The sequence below is a fragment of the Eublepharis macularius genome, chromosome 1 (assembly GCF_028583425.1).
Source record: "Eublepharis macularius isolate TG4126 chromosome 1, MPM_Emac_v1.0, whole genome shotgun sequence".
In the NCBI taxonomy this organism is placed as follows: Eukaryota; Metazoa; Chordata; class Lepidosauria; order Squamata; family Eublepharidae; genus Eublepharis; species Eublepharis macularius.
In genome coordinates, this window is record NC_072790.1 from 172,696,082 (window position 1) to 172,715,209 (window position 19,128).

Below are 19,128 nucleotides of genomic sequence, written 5' to 3' on the forward strand. Positions count from 1 at the left end.
TTGGTGGACCATATTAAGTTCTCTGTGTTGGCCTTATGCTGCTCAAAACAATTTATAAAGCCAATAATATTTGTAAGGTTATCATGGTTGATTATAGGATACCTCAGCAGTTTGTGGCATGGTGCATGTTGGTGATTCCTATTATCAGTGTGCCAGTAAAGAAGATGAGTTTATTCCATCTTTACTTTCAGGACCTGGACTCAAGATGGTCCAGCAGCACTAACAATAAAACCTAACAATAAAACCTAACTTTGGATATTAACATATGCAAATACACGCTTTCATGAAGATGCACACATCCATAGATCTATATTTTGTTATCCAAGCCTCCAGATGTCTTGGCTCTGAACAAGTGCTTTGAGGCTATGGTCAGGTGGCTAATGCGGAACAAGCTGAAGCTGAATTCAGTCAAGACAGGGGTGATATTGGTTGGGAAGGCTGGTATTTTAGAGGGACTGGATCCGCTTGTTCTGGATGGAGAGGATAAGGCTTTTGCAGAAACGAAGGCTCCAGGCTTACCTGGGACTGGGTTGCCGCTGATGGGCCGGAGGGGAGGCTGGCATGGCAGCCGCCATGATGGGTGGGCTGGCCCGGTATCCTCCAGGCTGGCCATCAGCCAATCAGTTTGAATCCCGGGCTGTCCAATCCTGGGCCGGGATTCAAGGCAAGGGGGCGGGGCTTGTGCTCGGACCACAGTCCTGCATTCTTCTGTCAGGTCCGGCGGCTGGGCATTTAAGCTCGGCCTGCCCCGCCGCTCCTCCTCTTCTGCGCCGGCTCCTGGGCACCCACCCACCGCTCCCCCTTTCTGTGTTTTAATTCGTTGCAACTTTGTAGGCGGTTGGCATTGGATCAGATCCCATTTGGGGGGAGTCTGGGCCTGCGCGCACAGGCTCCCCAGTGAGGGGATTACCCTAAGGAATCTTGGGAGTGAGTCATGGAGGTGCATGCACAGCTTGGGGGCTGCCGAGCATGCTCATTCCCAGGTGGCAGGGGAATCACCAAAGGGTGTACACCTGGTGTTTCCCCTGTAATGCCACTCCTTGGTCCCCCCCTCAGCCGGCGCCTGAGAGGGATGGGGTTCATCAGCTGGCAGGTAGGTCAGCCGATGCTTCTTTAGGGAACTGAGACATATGCTGCGCCAAAATTCCTTACTGCTGTTTAATAAAGTTGTGGCCTTGTTTTACTCCAGCTATGTGTGGGTCTGTGTTTGTCGCCGTGCCCCCGGCTTTCCCCGCCTGGCCTTCGACCATAGGCGGAAACAGGTTAAGAACCTGGCAGTGCTCATGGACTCAGCCTTGTTGTTTGAAAACCAGGTTGGTGTAGCGGCCAGTAGTGCCTTTTGTCAGCTGTGTACGGTTCACTAATTTTTTTTTAAAAAGATTTTGACAGTCTAGCCATGTTGATTCATGCTTTTGTAACCATGTGGTTGGATTACTGTAGTGTGGTCTACATTGGGCAACACTTGAAGACAACCCTGAAATTGCAGCTGGTTCAGAATGCAGCAGTCTAATTATTGTCAGGGATTAGCCAATAGAAACATATTTCATCCATCTTACAACAGCTGTGCTGGGGAATGCCAATTCATTTTTAAGTCCAATTCCAAGTGCTGCTTATGACCGTTAAAGCCTCTCATGGCCTAGAACCCACATATATAAAGGACCATCTCCCATGTGTCCCTGTGCACCAACTGTAGTCTTCAGGCTGCCATTTACTGGCTGTCCCCCACTTCAAGTAGCCCAGCCGGGCATCAGCCAGAGCCCCTGTCTTTTCCAATTTCGCTCCCACTTTGTGGAATGGAGGGAAGCACCATCATTCAAAATCTTCAGAATGTGCTGCATGGCCATTTTATTTGCCAGTGTTTTTAGTGGGGTATATGAACTTCAGACATCTTGGGGAGGATGTGGAGTTTTTTTCTATTGGTTTTAAATCGTAATGTTTTAATTGTGACTTAGAAGCTACTTTGAGGCACAAGGAATGATGGAATATGAAAGTTTTAAAAATCTGAATAAACCCTTTCTGGAGCTTTCATCTGATTATTCACTATTTAAAGTAAGAGGAAGCCTTGAATGAGGAGCAGCACTGGTCCTTGTTTGACATCACTTCACGTTTTCATAGTTGAAACCAATGACTGCTTGCTCATGCAGAAAAGCAATGGTTTCTAATGCTTTTTGACAGGATTATTATCTCTAATGGCAGGAATAAACTATTGCTTTAAAAGCATAGCAAAATAGGATGGACCACAAATCAATTAATGGAAAATAGAATATACCATGCAGATAAAAAGACTCATGGATGAAGTGAGATGTCCTAAGGGTGGCTGAATAATCAGGTTTCAATAGAAAGTGGAAAGGGAGATTTTTTTTAAAAAAAGAATCAATTGTCCATGCAGGACAGAAAATGGAGCATAATGTACATTTGGGATGAGACACTTTTCAGCTGATCTGCACTACAGATAAATGATATGAGACAGTCACATTATACATTTTTTTAAAAAACAGGTATTTTTATTTTCTCAGACATACAACCCAGTGATATGGACAGTGCATGCATTTCTGAAATGTTGAAGGCTGGTGTATACAGAGCTATTCACAATCATACGCAACCATAGAGGATAATGTCAGGGGGTACAAACCACCAAGATGTTCTCTGGTACAAGTCACAAAGAGACTGTGTGGGAGAATTTCACAGTATATTGTGTCCACAGTATACTAAAACCAGAATTTTAAATACGTTTGTAGCAGCTTTCACTAGAAAATGGGAGTTTCATATGCTGCCATTTCACTGCCTAACATGGAATTCCCAGGTCGGTCTGCAATACCAGCTTTCAACTGTGATGCTTTTATTGCATAGACTGGATTCATACCAGCTGTTTGAATAAATCTGATCTAATCAAGTTACACCAAAGTGGAACTCTTGGGGGGGTGGGGATGCTTTTTAAAATATATGCAGTCAAATAAATATATCCAGTTAAATAAATGAAGAAAGAGCCAAACATAAAAGGAATTTGAACTGAGATGTTTTTTTGGAAAATGAAGCATGTAAAATGCTGTGCTGTGGTGCTCTAGCCCAGAATTCTTATGCTTCATCTACAAAAAAGCAAATTCGTATTAGATACTTTTTGTTCTAAATCTAGAATTTTCTGTTAGCTTCTCTCCATGGTCTCAGGTAGAGAACTGGCTTTTATAATATGTAGTACTTGGAATCTTTTGAGGACGAGTTAGTGTTGAACTAGGATCCAGGAGACTCAGATATGAATCTCTACTTCTCCATGGAAGCTTGCTGTGTGACTTTGGGCCAGTCACATACTCCCAGCCTAATCTACCTCACAGGGTTGTTATGAAGATAAAATGGAGATGGGGAGACTGTTGAAAGCCTCTTTGGGTCTCCATTGAGGAAAATGGTGGGGTGTAAATATTGTATGCAAAGTACATGCTCTGCCTTTGATCCACAGCTATTTTATTTACTTACTTAATTACACTGTCACTGCTTCCATTTCATTTAAAAGAGAGTATTTCAGTAGATAGTTTTTCTCACTCCTGCATGACATACACTTGCTTGAGTTTCCTCATCTACACAGGTATTAAAGTATACAGGGACAGCCCTACTCCTGCATACAAATAATTGTAGCTTTACAGCAAAAGGGGAAGACATGTAGTTTCTGCTGATAAGAAAGTTCAGAAGTGTCTCAGAAAGGGAGGTGCCAATCTTCTACCATCCCATGGCATTGTCTACGCTGTAATTGTAGTAAATTCTGTTGACAAGCTGGGCATCAGCACAGTCCAGGCCCCCTCCTTCACATGCAGGCTGTGGGATCCATATGACTGTAATAAGTGCCAATTGGATTCTCCCTGGACTTATGATGCTAACCCGAGTTATTTTGTGGTCACAAGGATTGCCAAGGCTCTTCCTCACAACATTCCAATAAGCAACTTTAAGCAAACAGAAGGACCCTCCCTTCTGGTAAGTGATTCTGCTGACTTGACTGCTGCTGTTGCTTTCAAAATAGCCAGCTCACATACAGTATGTGCACCACAGGCTTACACACGCATAAAATTTTTAAAAAACCACACACCTACAAATAGAGCTGAGGAAGGTTATACTGATGTTTGACTAATCTAAAGTTATTTACTTCAGGATAAATATCGCTGTCTATAATCTCAGGTTCCCGACTCGGAGCCTTTTTTGCCAACCAAAATATAGCAAATGGAAAGCAGGAAGTCTGTATGTGATTGAAGCAAATTAGAAAATAACAGTAAAGGTATGATGAGAATTTTGCTGGCTTTATAGATATAAGATTCAGATTTTTTTTGTGTGAAAGGATATTTATGTCTAGGCTTGCTGATTAGTCAGTGTAGTTCAAAGATTAGATTGGACTTGGATAACTGGGCCAGCCACATACTTGCTTTTGTTTAACCTGCCTCACAGAATTGTTGAGAGGATACAATGGATGAGAAGAGAATCATGTACACTACCCCAAGCTCTTTGGAGGGAGGGCAAAATAAAAATATTATAAGTTTCTCTTAAGAAACCTCCATGCTTCTCTTCTGTGACTATGTTTATACATTGCATCTTTATGTATTAATCTAAGATGAGAGCCAGCATGGTGTTGAATGTCAGACTAGGAGGTGGGAGACCTAGATTCGAATCCCCACCCTACCATGGAAGCTCACTGGGTGACTTTGGGCCGTCACAGACAGCCTAATATACTTACAGGGATGTTGTAAGGATAAAATGGAATAGAGGAGAAGCATGTAAGCCACTTTGGGTACCCATTGGTGAGAAAAATGGTGTTAATAGTTAAATAAATAAATGTTAAACTTATGTCTAAAAATGTAATATGACAAATGTGTGAAAATTGCAGCTTTCTACTGAGTGTATATTTGATAGCACACTCAGCTTGCTTATATGAGATGAATGTTTTCACCAGTTGCACATACACCATTGAAAATGGGTTTGACAGTCTGATTTAAAGCACACATAGCCTAATCCAGTGGAGCATTGTGGAGAAGCCGGGGCTGTGTGCAGAACACGCTTGTAAAGCTAAAATAATACCAACCAGCTTTTTGACAGGGAAGGAAAAGTAGGTGCACAGGAATAGGAACTGAAATCTGCTTTCCTCTTCCCCAGCTGAATAACTTAAGGACCAAACTAGGTTTGAAGGGGTGTCCTTATGTATTTATTCATATGCAAAGCAGAGTTTTGTTCTTACCAAAACACAGTGTATGTAGATTTGGGAAGCATGGGAAGCAATCTCATTCCCTGTCGACTTAAACATTTTTCTTCCCACCTGGTTTACTTCAAATGTAAGAGCCAGGCTGGGGGCGGGATAATATAATCAGCAGAACATAGTGAGGTGGCAGGAGGGGAGGAGGTATTTCCTTTCACTAGAAAGCTCCATTTTGGCACTTATTTCCCTGTGTCATGTCTGTGCCTCCTTCATGCCATACTTAATGCAGACCTGTTGCTCTGAACCAATGTTTCACGCTATAGCTTGATGTCATATTGCCAATGCCATAACTGTTTCCTTTCACAGGCTCATTGAAGCTCCAGGTATCTTATCTAACAGACTTTAGAAACTTTCAGTGCTGCTTACCTTGTATACTGCTGACTCCCATGCACTGCCATGTCTCAACTTTGATCTCTTGCTTTCTCAGAGTCTCAACTTGATAGTACAAATATGTGAGACGTTCTCAGGACAAGTTCGCACCAAAAGTCCTGTTTTACTGTTGGGAGGGGGAAGGAGAAAACATGTGGGTTAAGAGAAAGGGTTTTCCCACAGGTCATTATTCCTGTCAACCTTCTCTTACTACTTAGATGCTTGCCTTGCTTCTGAGTAATTCTATGGACATATCTGTGGAAATGATCTGATTTCTGAATAAATCTATTTAACCAAGAGTCTGGAATTCTTGCTACAATGGTACAGGGATCTATCTGCCATAGCCTGTCATCCATAGCCTGACATGCCTTATGAAATACCAAAATGACTGTTCTTCACCACAGCTGTTTTAGCACTTGAAAAAGCACGTGGTGGAGGGAACAAGAGAGCCATGCTGCTGGCCTGGGTCAGGCCCTTGCAGCATTTTTAATGCTTTTTAAATGGTGGCTGCATCTTTATGGTGCCACAAGGCTGCATCGTGTCTAATTTGGCTGCAAGTCTCTGCTGGAAAGAGGAATTTTTGTACCCATTTTTCTCTAAGAAAAGATTGCCCCCCTCTTTTTTTCACTTTGTTCAAACGCATCTGGTTGCCAGTCACAAATTGCTCCTTCCTTAGGCACAGTCTTTTTGTTGTCTTTGTTGTCATAGCCAATTAAGCAGGCAAGAATCCCTCCTCCAGTTTTGCTGATTGTCTAGCTTCCTGATCTACTGGGTATTAAGCAGATGCTTGTGTCAATTCGTATGTCAGAAAAACTAATGGAAGAATCAGCTTAGACCAAGCTTTGGGTAAGAACATTGTCACTTGGCGGCAGGCAGCACATGGACATGCTCAGGAGGGCTGTTAATATCTGCAGCAGTAAATGGTTCTTAAGCATTGAGATTTTCACAAACAGTTCCTCAGAGTAATCACTCTTGTATACATGTTGAAGTGGGAGTGGTGATTGCAATTCCTGGTAATTGTTTGTCATATTGCACTCCACATCTTCTCACCCAGAGCTTCTCTGCAAACAGGGCATTTGAAGTCAGAGTGATTTGCCCTACCTTGAAACGATAAGTAGTATTTACCATATTGACAAGTTTACACAGCCATTTGTTTGATATCGTAGCTGTTGGCTGGTACTCAGCATGCATAAGACACTATTTACTTAGGACAATTTTTCCGCTGGTGATTGAACAGACTGAAATACAAATATAGACGTATGTTCAAGCCGTGCCTTCTGCTTTGCAAGCTTTGGAGCATTTTCCAAGGATTGTAGAAATAATTGTGGTTGTTTTTGTACAGGATGTTAAGGCTTCAATACTATACATAATTACTTGAGAGTAAGCCCTAATGAAATAACAGTGTTGCACTTACCTGTAACTGTTGTTCATCGAGTGGTCTTCTGTGCAGGCACACATAGGATGTGTGCATGCGCAAGCCAACCGCAGATGTTCTAAAGCTCCAAGAGGAGCAAAACACCTAGCCTTTTTGCGTGCTTTTTCCCAGGCGTGGCTATAAAAGGTGGAGCAAGTAGCTCCCTCTCTGTTCTTTAAGCTGTTGGTGAAGAAGGAAGCTAAGAATAAGAGCTCACGGCAGGGAAGGAGGGAGCTCCTGAAGACTACTCAATGAACAACAATTAAGTGCAACCCTGTTTTCATCATCGTATCTTCCATGCAGTCCACATGAGAGCTGTCCTGTCTAAATAGAAACACAGGGCATGTTTAACATCCAGAGTGTGCAAAAGCCTTTCTATGTCATCATGAGTTGTTGTAAAGAAGACAGGTCGGACAATGTCCTGGTTTATGTTAAAAGCAGAGATGACCTTTGGCAGAAAAGGAAGGCATGGATGGAGAATGACCTTATCTGAGAATATCTTAATGAAAGGTTGGATGTCAGGGCCTGCAATTCACTCACCCTCCTCGCTGAGGTTTTGGCTACCAGAAAAGTTGTTTTAGCGCCAGTATCTTGAGCAGGCAGATAGCTAGGGGCTCAAAGGGTTTCTGCATGACAGAGGTGAGAACCGAGGAGAGACTCCACTGGGGAATAAACCTGGATGCTGAAGGATATAGGTTAGCTAGATCTCTAAGGATTTGTATTCTGACCTTGCAGAGGGATTTTCCATTTATGTTGTCATCATAGGAGGAAATGACTTTAATAGACCTTAATGGAGGAATTATCCAAACCCTGGTACTTTAAGTGCACCAAATAGTGTAAAATGGAAGGCAATGAGACAGAGACTGGGTTCAGATTGTTATCTTTGGCCCAAAGAGAAAATCTTTTCCATTTGGCAGGATATGATTTTCTGGTGGATGTTTTCCTAGCCTCTAACAGGACCTTTTGGACTGGGGAAGAAACAACTAATTTAGGGGAGAGTGTTACCAGAATTGGTCTCCTTGTGACTAAGAGTATTTGTGGGGGAATTATCAGCAAGGAAGGCAGCTATGCAAGAGGCTGGTAACTATGGGATCTTGTTCATCAATGTTTACAGGGTTCCTTAAATTTGATAAACAAGGCTGGTGCTTTAAGTTCAAATAATCATTTATTAAAAGGGAAAATGCATGCACATACACACAGGAATACAGGGTAAACTGGTCACAAACACAAAGCGTCCGAGTCAGAAGTTGGAACAGAGTGAGGGGAACAAGTATATCTACCTATCTTGAAGAGTAGTCCAGTCCACGGGGAAGAGGGCAGCTTCAAATGCCAGCATTCTCGGCCAGGAGAGCAAGAGGCTTAGGGCAAACCTCAAGGGAACAGCGCTTTGGATTCAGTAAGCATGTACAGAGAGAGAGTTTTATGGAAGAAACCCTTAGGGAGCAGCGTCCTGAAAGCATGCACAATTTGAATGCGGCAAGGGCACTACTCTTATAGGGTAAAACGTGCCGTGAGGTGGGGGAGCCCACCTAGCAGTTGGAACAAAGACTCTGTCAGTTCCTGGGATTGACAAAATGTTTAATTACACCTTGATTGGTAGCCACTGTGGCATGTGAAAAAGAATGCAAAACTTGTCCTGGCTCTGCACAAAAGGGCAGTTTGTTAATGAAGTCCTCAATCATGGACAGGAGATCTCATCACAGAAGGAGGAAAAGGAATGTGTTAAGTGGGAAGACTCTGCATTGGATTCCTTTAGGGGCTGGGGAGACTGCAAATCCAATCACCACTGATCACCCCGCATTTCTATGTGGCATTCCATTCATGCCTGGATCTCCCGGGTGGGACTCAGCAACTGTTAGCTGGACTTTCCCCCTGGTAGCAATTCAAACTGCCATTTTAAATCCAGGGGCCTTGTGATTTTATATCACAGGTAGCCATGTTAAATGGCTATTAAAGATGACAGAGGCTGAGCCGACTGCTTACAAGAGATGAACCAAAAGTGAGTTTTAGAGTGCTAGGTCATGGTGGAGAACCATGTCGTCCTGCAGCAGGCTTGTGGTAAGGGGAAAATGGTGGGTTCTGTCTAGTGCCATTTGAAACAGAGTAGCAAGCCAGGCCTGTCTCAGCCAATAAGGGGGCTATTATGATTGGCAAGGAGACTTCCCTCAGCATCTTGCTGAGTGTTAGAGTTATATGGGGCAGAGGAGGAAATGCATACAGGAGAGCACCTGATCAAGGAATCTGAAAGGTGTCTCTGAGAGAGGCCTTCCTTTTCCCTGCCCTCCAGCAATACCATGCACACTTATTGTTGAGGTATGTGGCAAAGAGCTCTATGGTCAGATGCCCTCACTTCAGGAAGACTGGGTAGAGGAACCTTGTGTGTATAGACGTTTCATAATTCTGAGTTTCTGAAAGGCTCAGGGCATCTGCCAAAACATTGTTCTTGCCTGCTATGTGTATGGCAGAGAGACTGGCTCAGTGTTGGATAGCCACTCTCAAATTAGCGAGGATTCCCAGGAGAGACCTAGGGAAGCTGTACCCTCCTATCTAATTAATGCATGGCAGTCATACTGTCCATGCATATCAGAACATTCTTGCTCTCTACTAAGTGTTCAAAAGTTTTCAGGGCATGCCTTGTTGCCCTGAGTTCAAGGAGGTTAATATGCATAGACATTTCCTGAGGCGACCATGCTTCCTTTACCTGGATGGTCCCAGAACAAGCCCCCCCCCCAAACCTGACAGAGAGGAGTGTTGATTGGGATTTGTATTGGGGAAGAACCAAAGGAGGTACCTACTAGGAGGTTCTGTTTGTTGTTCCACCACTTCAGGGATCTGTGGATGAGACATGGGATAGAGAGCCACTTGTACAGGTTCTGGCTGTGTGGATGGAACACTGACAAACCAGTTTTGGAGTAGATGAAGTCTCAGTCTAGCAAATGGAACTATTAGAGTCAGGGAGGCCATAAAACCTAATAGCCTTTGTATTTGTTTTGTGCGTTGGTGCCTGTACCTTGTCCAAGTGAAGAGGAATTTTGTTATTCTGTCTGGAGTGGGAAAGGCAATGGCTTGCGAGGAATCTAGGACTGCCCTGTGGAAACAGGGATAATTTTGCCATATTGATCCCGAGACCCAGTTGGTCCAGAATGCTCAGAACCAGGGATATGTGTTGAGACAGTGACTCTATGGTTTGACCCACTAGAAGCCAATAGTTGAGATAGGGGAATTGGTACAACCATTTTCTCTGAGGTGGCTTACCACCAGTGCCCTCACCCTCATGAAGATACGAGGGGCAGAGGAAAGTCCAAAAGAGAGAACCTTGTACTGGTATTTTTCAGAGCCACATTGGAAATGAAGGAACTTTCTGAACTGAGTATTTATTGGAACATGAAAATATTCATCTTATAAATCGATGTATTGTCGAAGGCTTTCACGGCCGGAGAACGATGGTTGTTGTGGGTTTTCCGGGCTGTACTGCCGTGGTCTTGGCATTGTAGTTCCTGACGTTTTGCCAGCAGCTGTGGCTGGCATCTTCAGAGGTGTAGCACCAAAAGACAGAGATCTCTCAGTGTCACAGTTGTGAGAGATCTGAGAGATCTCTGTCTTTTGGTGCTACACCTCTGAAGATGCCAGCCACAGCTGCTGGCAAAACGTCAGGAACTACAATGCCAAGACCACGGCAATACAGCCCGGAAAACCCACAACAACCATCATCTTATAAATCGACAGTAGCAAACCGAACTTTCAACAGGGGTAAAACATCTCTTAACGACAACATTCAAAACTTCTCGAACACTGTGAACTTGTTTAGGGAATGGAGGTCTAAAATGGGGCAAAAGCCCCCTGACTTCTTGTCCACAAGGAAATATCGGGAAAACAGCCTATCCATGCAAATAGACAGAACTGGTTCTATGCCCCTTTTTCCAGCAATGACTGCATTTCCTCTATGAGCAAGGTTGGAGGAAATGAAGGGTTGGATAGAGGTGAGATGTTTGGAGGAGTTGTCTTCAGCTCCAGGCAATAGCCTTGGCTAACCATGGACAACACCCAATCTTCCTGGTTGATAGACTCCCAGGCCTGCAGAGGAAGTGACAAGTGTCTGGCATCAAAAGATCTGCTTATTCAAACCAGATTGATCTTCCTGGAGATCAAGAACTATATTTTGACTTGGTTCTGAAATACCTTCTATGGGGTTGAACAGAGGGCCTCTGAACATTGGGTGCATTGACTCGGAATTGAACTGAAGATACCTGTTATAAGAAAGGTAAGGTTGAGGGGGATATATTTGTCTGAATGGATTTGAGTACAGAGGTGTGATACCCAAGAACCTAGCTGTGACCTTTAATCTTCTTCAGTGCATCATCTGTAGTAGACGAGAATAGGTCTGAGCCTTCAAAGGGAAGGTTTTTAGCCTCATCCTATTGTGAGGGGCTAACTAGTACTGTGGTTCTAAGCCACGCAGTATCTATAGCTCTGGATGAACAATCACCAATATGCCTGGCTGTGTTTATTTGTTGTTTCGAAAACCTTAGGGCTTCTTCACTGTAATGTCTTAGCTAAACTTTGTCATTGGGGATTTAATTTAAATATGGGCCTATCTTTTCTTATAAGAAAAGCTGGTAACAGGCCATAATACCCTCATAATTCCCAGTTCAAAAGGCTAGTGCTGCAGAGGCGTCCACCTTTCTGCCTAGTATGTCAAGCTTCCTCCCCTCTTTATCAATCAGAGCCAAGTGGCCTGTGCTTTTCTAGGGGCCTTTTCCCTTGAAGAAACTCTGAAATAATAGGATTAACGGGCTGAGTTTTATACAGATTATCCACCTTTTTAGACATCACTGGAGTTGAAGCTGGTTTGGCCCAAACATCCTTTGTCACATCAAGCATTCCTTGCATGATTGCAAATGCTACAGGACCAGTTGCCTTTGAGTGCAGCACCTTGAAGACTGGATTCAAGCAGGTCGGAGCGGAGGCGTTCACTTCAATTTCCAAGGACCTTGCCTGCGAACCAACTGTTCATTGTAAAATCGAAGGTCTTCACTCAGGGAAACAGTAGAGTCCTCAGTAAGGAAGTCTAGAGCGGATGGTTCTGACGCAAAATCAGAACTGATATTGGAGTTGTAATCCAATTGAGTGGAAGGGTTCTATATCAGTTCTGGCAGTGCATTACTTTCTGGAACCATATTGGGAACCAACAAATATTTAGATTTTTGCTTTGGTTCCGAGTGGACCTGGATATATGAATCTTCCTTGTGGAAGAAATAATGAGGAGGTGGGTACATTCCAGATGATTCTTCATACCCATAAGCATAATAATGATGGTATGGTGAACTATATGGTGTGTAACAAAACTGATGGCAACTTAAGTGGTGAGCCAGTTCCAGCTGATTGTTATTGTCAGACGGAACTGAAGAATATCTACGGATCTCAGATAGACATTTAGGAGACAGTGGTAGTGGTGAAATAGCTGTGGATGGTTCAATGACTGGGAATTTCCCCTTCAGATAGGGGCAGAACCAAAGCAGAATGATGTCTCAGTGTTGAGGAAGGTGTTCTTGAAACCCTGGGTGGACTCAGAGGATCCGATGTAGCTGGGTTTGATTATGAAGATTTCTTCTTCTTGTGGCCCTTTGAAGTCAAAGGCTTGTCCACATGTTTAGACTTAATTTTCACCTTTTTAGCCGGCACCTGTAACTGACCTCGAGGTGGAACTGACGCAGACACATCAGGAACCAACTGGTCCTTAGCAGTCGAGCCAGGAGCCAAAGAGGCAGGAGGAACTGATGAGGCCTATTCTGAGTGCCTATTCCCCTCGGTAAAGTCACTTCCCTCTTCTTTTGTTGTATTTCAGTAATTTTCAAACTGCCACAGTTCTCCTCCCACCTCCCATTTTTTCACCAAATATTGCTTCAACTTTTCCCAATCCATGTTGAACTGTCCTGGATCAAGGTCTCTCAGTTTCCTTGTCATTTTGTCCATTTCCGCCATGTACAGCAATTTGTAAATCCAGTCCTCGATAGTTGGCACTTCTTGTACTTTCCACTTTTGCGCATACAACAGTCTAGCCGCTGCTGTCATGTAAAATAACAATGTCCTGTATTGTGCCGGAATATCCTCCATTCCCAAGTTCAGTAGCAGGAGTTCTGGGTTCTTATTAACTTGAAATTGTAAAATCTCACTTATCACTCTTATTATTTCCCCCCAGTACTGCCTAGCTACCTCACAAGTCCACCACATGTGGTACAACGATCCTTCATGCTTTTTACATTTCCAGCATTTATTAGACATGTTCAAATTCCCTAACGCAATTTTCTTTGGTGTCAAATACCAACGATAAATCATTTTATAAACGTTCTCTTTAATGTTAGTGCATGTCGTGATCTTCAATGTATTCTTCCACAAGTATTCCCACGCCTCCATTGTTATTTCTTTATTAAAGTTTATAGCCCACTTCACCATTTGCACTTTAACTGTCTCATCTTCTGTGTACCATTTTAGCAACACTTTATAAGTCTTAGAGATTTCCTTTTTATCCTCTTGTAAAATTACCTCCCCAAATTCCGAATTCTCCATTCTTACCCCTCCTTTCACACAGTCCAAGTTATAGAGATCTCTAATCTGTCTATATTGAAACCAATCATAGCTTGGAGACAACTTGTCTTGCGTCTTTATTCTTAGTTTGGAAAATTCTATTCGTGTTATCTCCTTATATGTTAAACACTGTTGTTCATTATCGACAGTTCTCGGATCTATTACTTCATAAGGAACCACCCAGGAGGGAATTCCTTCCTGTAGGTAATCTCTATACTTCTTCCAAATTGTGAAGAGGCTTCTCCGAATGTAATGGTGTAGAAACATAGAGTCTGCTTTTACTTTGTCATACCACAGATATGCATGCCATCCAAATATTTTTTTATATCCTTCTAAGGCCAGTAGTTTGCGGTTTTTAAGCGTCATCCAGTCTTTCAGTCACACCAAATAGATTGCAACGTAGTAGAGTCTTAGATTGGGCAGTTGCATTCCCCCTCTCTCTTTTGCGTCTTGTAATACTTTCATTTTCACTCGAGGCTTCTTGCCTGCCCAAACAAAGTCCAATATTTTCCTCTGCCATTTTTCAAACTGCTTAGAGTCCCGAATAATTGGTATTGTTTGTAACAGAAACATCACTCTTGGCAGCACATTCATCTTAACTACTGCAATTCTTCCCAACCATGACAAATTCAATCTATTCCATTTAATCAAATCTTGCTCTATCTGAGTCCACAGTTTCTCATAATTATTCTTGAATAGATCTATATTCTTTGCAGTCAGTTCAATTCCCAAATATTTCACCTTACTTGTTACTTCACAATCTGTTATTTCCATTAATAACTGTTGTTTTTGTTTGGTCATATTTTTGCATAATATCTTGGACTTCTTTTTATTTACATAGAATCCTGCCAAATCTCCAAATTCCTTGATTTTCTCTATTACCTTTGGCATATTCTCAATTGGATCTTCCACAATTAACATTATGTCATCCGCAAATGCTCTGACCTTGTAAGAAAAGTCTTTTATTTTTATTCCACGGATTGCATTATCTTCTCGAATCTGTATCATCAATATTTCCAAAACCAAAATAAACAACAGTGGAGACAATAGGCAACCTTGTCTTGTACCTTTACCTATAGTCAGTTTCTTAGTCACCTCATCATTCACCACAATTGCTGCACTCTGGTCTCTGTAGATTTCTTTCACTGCTCTTATAAATCTTTCCCCCATTTGTAGCTGTTCCATAGTGGCAAACATAAAATCCCAGTTCAAATTGTCAAATGCTTTTTCAGCGTCCACAAAGAAGAAACCAACCTCCTTATCACAACGCTTGTCATAGTATTCAATAGCATTTATAACTGTCCTTAAATTGTCTTTAATTTGTCTGTTTGGTAAAAAACCAGCTTGTTCCTCCTCAATAACTTCGGAAAGCCATCCCTTTACTCTTTCCGCCAATATCTTTGCAAAGATTTTATAGTCATTATTAAGTAGTGAAATAGGTATGTAATTTTTAACATTAGTCAAATCTTGTCCTTCTTTGGGGATCAATGATATATTAGCTTCACTCCAAGTGTCGGGAATCCTTTGATCCCTCAAGACACCATTGATGACTTCTTTTAGGAATGGCACCAGTTCACTGACTATTACCTTGTAAAATTTGGCTGTAAGTCCATCAGGTCCTGGCGCCTTTCCCAGATTTGTTGACTGTATTGCCTTCCTTATCTCTTCCTCCGTTACTTCACTGTTCAGTTTGTCTCTCCATCTTTCCGAAATTACTGGGAGCTTCATTTTCCCCAAGTACGTCGCTATTGAGTCTTTATTCACTTCTTTTTTGTTGTACAGTTTAGCATAAAATTTGTAAAAGGCTCTGCTAATAGCTGTCTGTTCCAGATATACTTTATTGTCCTCACATATTTTATTTATTGTCTTCTTCTCCTTTCTCTTCTTCAATTGCCACGCCAAATATTTCCCAGGTTTATTTGCACCTTCAAATGACTTTTGGTTCATTCTCTTAAGATTCCATTCCAGTTCTTTATTATTCATTGCCGTCAACTGCTCTTGTAGGATTTTAATATCCTGGTATATTTTCTTTTTCCCTGGCCTTTTCTTTAATTGTATTTCTTTGGCTTTTATTTTCTCCATAATCTCCTGTCTCTTCTCCTCTTTTTTTCCCCTAGCTCTTCCATTTAAGTCCATTAGTATACCTCTAATTACTGCCTTATAGGTATCCCATACCTTATTAGTTGGTACTTCTCTATTAATGTTATGTTGTATGAAGAACTTAGTTTCCCTTCTCAACATCTCCATATTTTCTCCCTCTTTCTCCCTCTCCTCTTTCTCCCTCATTTATTCTCCATCCTTTCCTTTTGGTTCTTTTTCCAAACTTCCACATAATTGGATTATGATCTGAGCCTACCATGGGCATTATTTCTACGTCCTTAGTCCAAAGCGCTAAGTCTTTTGAGGCCCAGATCATATCAATTCGTGATAACATAGAGTGTCTCGCAGAATAAAACGTATATTGTCTCCCTTTAGGATTCTGTCTTCTCCATACATCTTCCAAAATTTCCTGTTGCATTAATACAAAAAAAGTCTTTGGTAGTACTCCTCTTTTCTTTTGTACAGTTGATGATTTTTTGTCCTGTTCCAAGGTTGTAACTCCATTGAAGTCTCCTGCAAGAATTATCTGGTCATAAGAAAGTTCATCTAATTGCTTCCTTAAATCCTCAAAGAAGCTTTCTTTTGCTCCATTAGGTGCATAAATTCCAATCACCAACACTCTCTTTAAATTCCATGTACATTCCACTGCTAAAAATCTGGCTTCCACATCTCTCATCACTAATTTTGGCTGTAGCTCCTCTTTAATATACAATGCCACTCCCCTTTTTTTCTTTTTTGAGGCCGCTACAAAGTCATTGCCCAATTTGTTCAATTTAAGATATTTTACATCCTGCTTTGTGATATGAGTCTCTTGCAAACACACAATATCACATTTTTGTTTTAATAGCCAGTGGAAAATACTTTTTCTCTTATTCGGTGAGTTAAGTCCATTTACATTCCAAGATAACACTTTACACTCCATATTCATAACCTTGTTGTTGGTAAGTCCTTTTCATTGTCCCTCATAAACTTTTCCATTTCTAGTTCTGATCTGATGCGCTTTTTCACTCCTCCAAATTCAAAGGATACTCCTTCTGGTAATTCCCATCTGTACCTTATTTTCATGTCCTTCAGAGTCTGGACTAAGGCTTTGTATTTTTCCGGTCTAGCAACACCGATCTGGGTAACTCCTTCATAATAATAACTGTCTTGCCATCAACCTCCAATGGTTCTTGAAATTGTTTACTCACAATCATTTCTCTTATATTTCTAGTCGTAAATTGCACAATCACGTCTCTTGGTAATTTCCTTTGGGTCGCAATTCTTGAATTTATTCGATACACCACATCTAGAATAGCCACAGTTTCCTCCTCCTCCTTTCCCAGGTATTCAGCTAACACTTCAGTAATCTGTTCTTGGGCCGTCTTTCCTTCTACCTCCGGCAAGCCGCGAAACCTCAGCTGCTTCTCCATATGCTTGCTCTCCGCAACCGCCATTCTTCCCCTCATCACCCTCATCTCTGTTCGTTGCGTGTCTGCAAGGTTCTCCACCGCATTTTCCACTACATTGACTCTTTGCTGTGTCGCCTGCAGGTCATTTTGTATTGTTTCCATTCCCTTCTTCACTTCTGCCAGTTCATTCTTTACTGTCTCTTTAACCTCTTTCACCAGCTCAGGTTTCATATCCTTAAGTTCTTTAATCGCTTCTGAAAGTTTTTTATCCAAGTTCTCTATAGCCGTTTGCCACTCTTTTTTCGACATCGTGGGGCTTGCTTTACCTCGCTCCCACGTGTCCGCTCGCTTCCTTAACTCCGTGGCGCTTGGTTTAGTGTTCTTTTGTTTTAAATGTCCCAGTCTTTTTGCAAAAAAGTCGTTTAAAGAGTCCAAAATGTCGGGCGTCTTTTCTCTATGGTTCCTCTATGGTTTTTGTAATCCAATATGGCTTACTTCCTCTTCCGCTGAAGCCGCAGCTCTTCCCCTTTCAAAAATGGCGATTCCCTTCTTCCTGTCATCCGGCAAGGGCCGCTCCTCTCCAGCAACTCTATCACTATTACGTACTTCCTGTTTCCCGACTTCTCACAGCAGTTCTCGCGATGGTAAAGCTTTCTCACAGCCTGGTATCTCCTTGTGACCACAGGTATGTAAAACAATAGTCCAATTTCTTTAATAACTCCGTTTAACTTACTCCTTTTTCTAATATAGTTCTTGCCGGATCCTCCCCTCCTTCTAATCAATCTGTTGCAGTTTAAAAGTCTGCTTTAATGTTTCATTGCTTTAAGTAATCTGTCCCGCTTCAAGAGATAGTGATCTTTACCTTCTCCAGCGCTTTTCGCGGGTTGTAATCGCTGTTTCAATCTCAGATTCCCATCAATTCTTCTTGTCCCTGTTGAAGCTTGGGCATGTAGGTCCTATGCCAACCGCATTGGCTCCAGAACTGCCACAGAGATTTTAGCCGCCCTGTCTTCGGGTGGGACCTCAAGGGTCGGGAGAGAGTCCGTTGCGTAGGACCCCCCCTCGCCCGAGATCAACGCGCCCTGAGGTACTTGAGCGTTCTATGCCTGTTCTCCACCTGAGAACAGTTGGCCGTGGGGGTCTTTTTGCCCCGCTGGCCGTTGAAATGGCAGTCCGGTCAGCTCAGCACTTAGAGCTGCGTTAGACCTTCATGGATCCCAAACCGGAAGTCCAATGGGAACACTTCTTGAAGAGGGCCTTCGACGCCATGGAACCGAAGGCCCTGACTCACATTCACTGATGTATTTGAGGAGTGAAGAAAGATGTTTGAGCTGCTCACCCTGGCTTTTATATCCCTGCTTGGGGGGAAAGCGCTCAAAAAGGCTCAGCAAATGTCTTACACGTCTAGGAGCTTCAGAACATCCATGGCTGGCCTGAGCATGCCCAGATCCCATGTGGGGAAAAAGAAACAAACTCTATTGTGAACCTAACTACAGCAGCCGGCAATAGAGGGTTAGCTTAAATGGCTGCTAAATGCTCACTTTGATCTCTGCCTTTTGCGAGAGTGATACGATGATGCGTGTGTAAATATTGTGAACGCAACGTATTTTGTAAGTATGCCAGCTTTTTAATTATTACTTATAGTATTTTGTCTATGTCTTGATGGTAAAGGAAAGATTATGTATATTGATTTGTTCAAGGAATGGTTTGAAGGACTATCAGGCATTGACTAAAAAGTGACATCTTTGAAAAAGTATTGAGAAATGGGAACCTAAATGGAACCGGTAGACCCGTAAGACAATCACAACATACTGGACCTTTCTTCCAAAGCTGGTTATCTTGTCTATTTAGGAACCATACAGCATACAAGGATCTGACCTGGCTCCATAGAGTAACATCACAAACTTTTATGAATGAAATTTTATGAATGAAAATTGTAAATTTGTTGCTGTGACTTGTATCCTGGACTACAACTTTATGTATAACTATTTACCTTGTGTTATTTACCCTGGAACTAGTGCAATATTGATTAACAGCACATT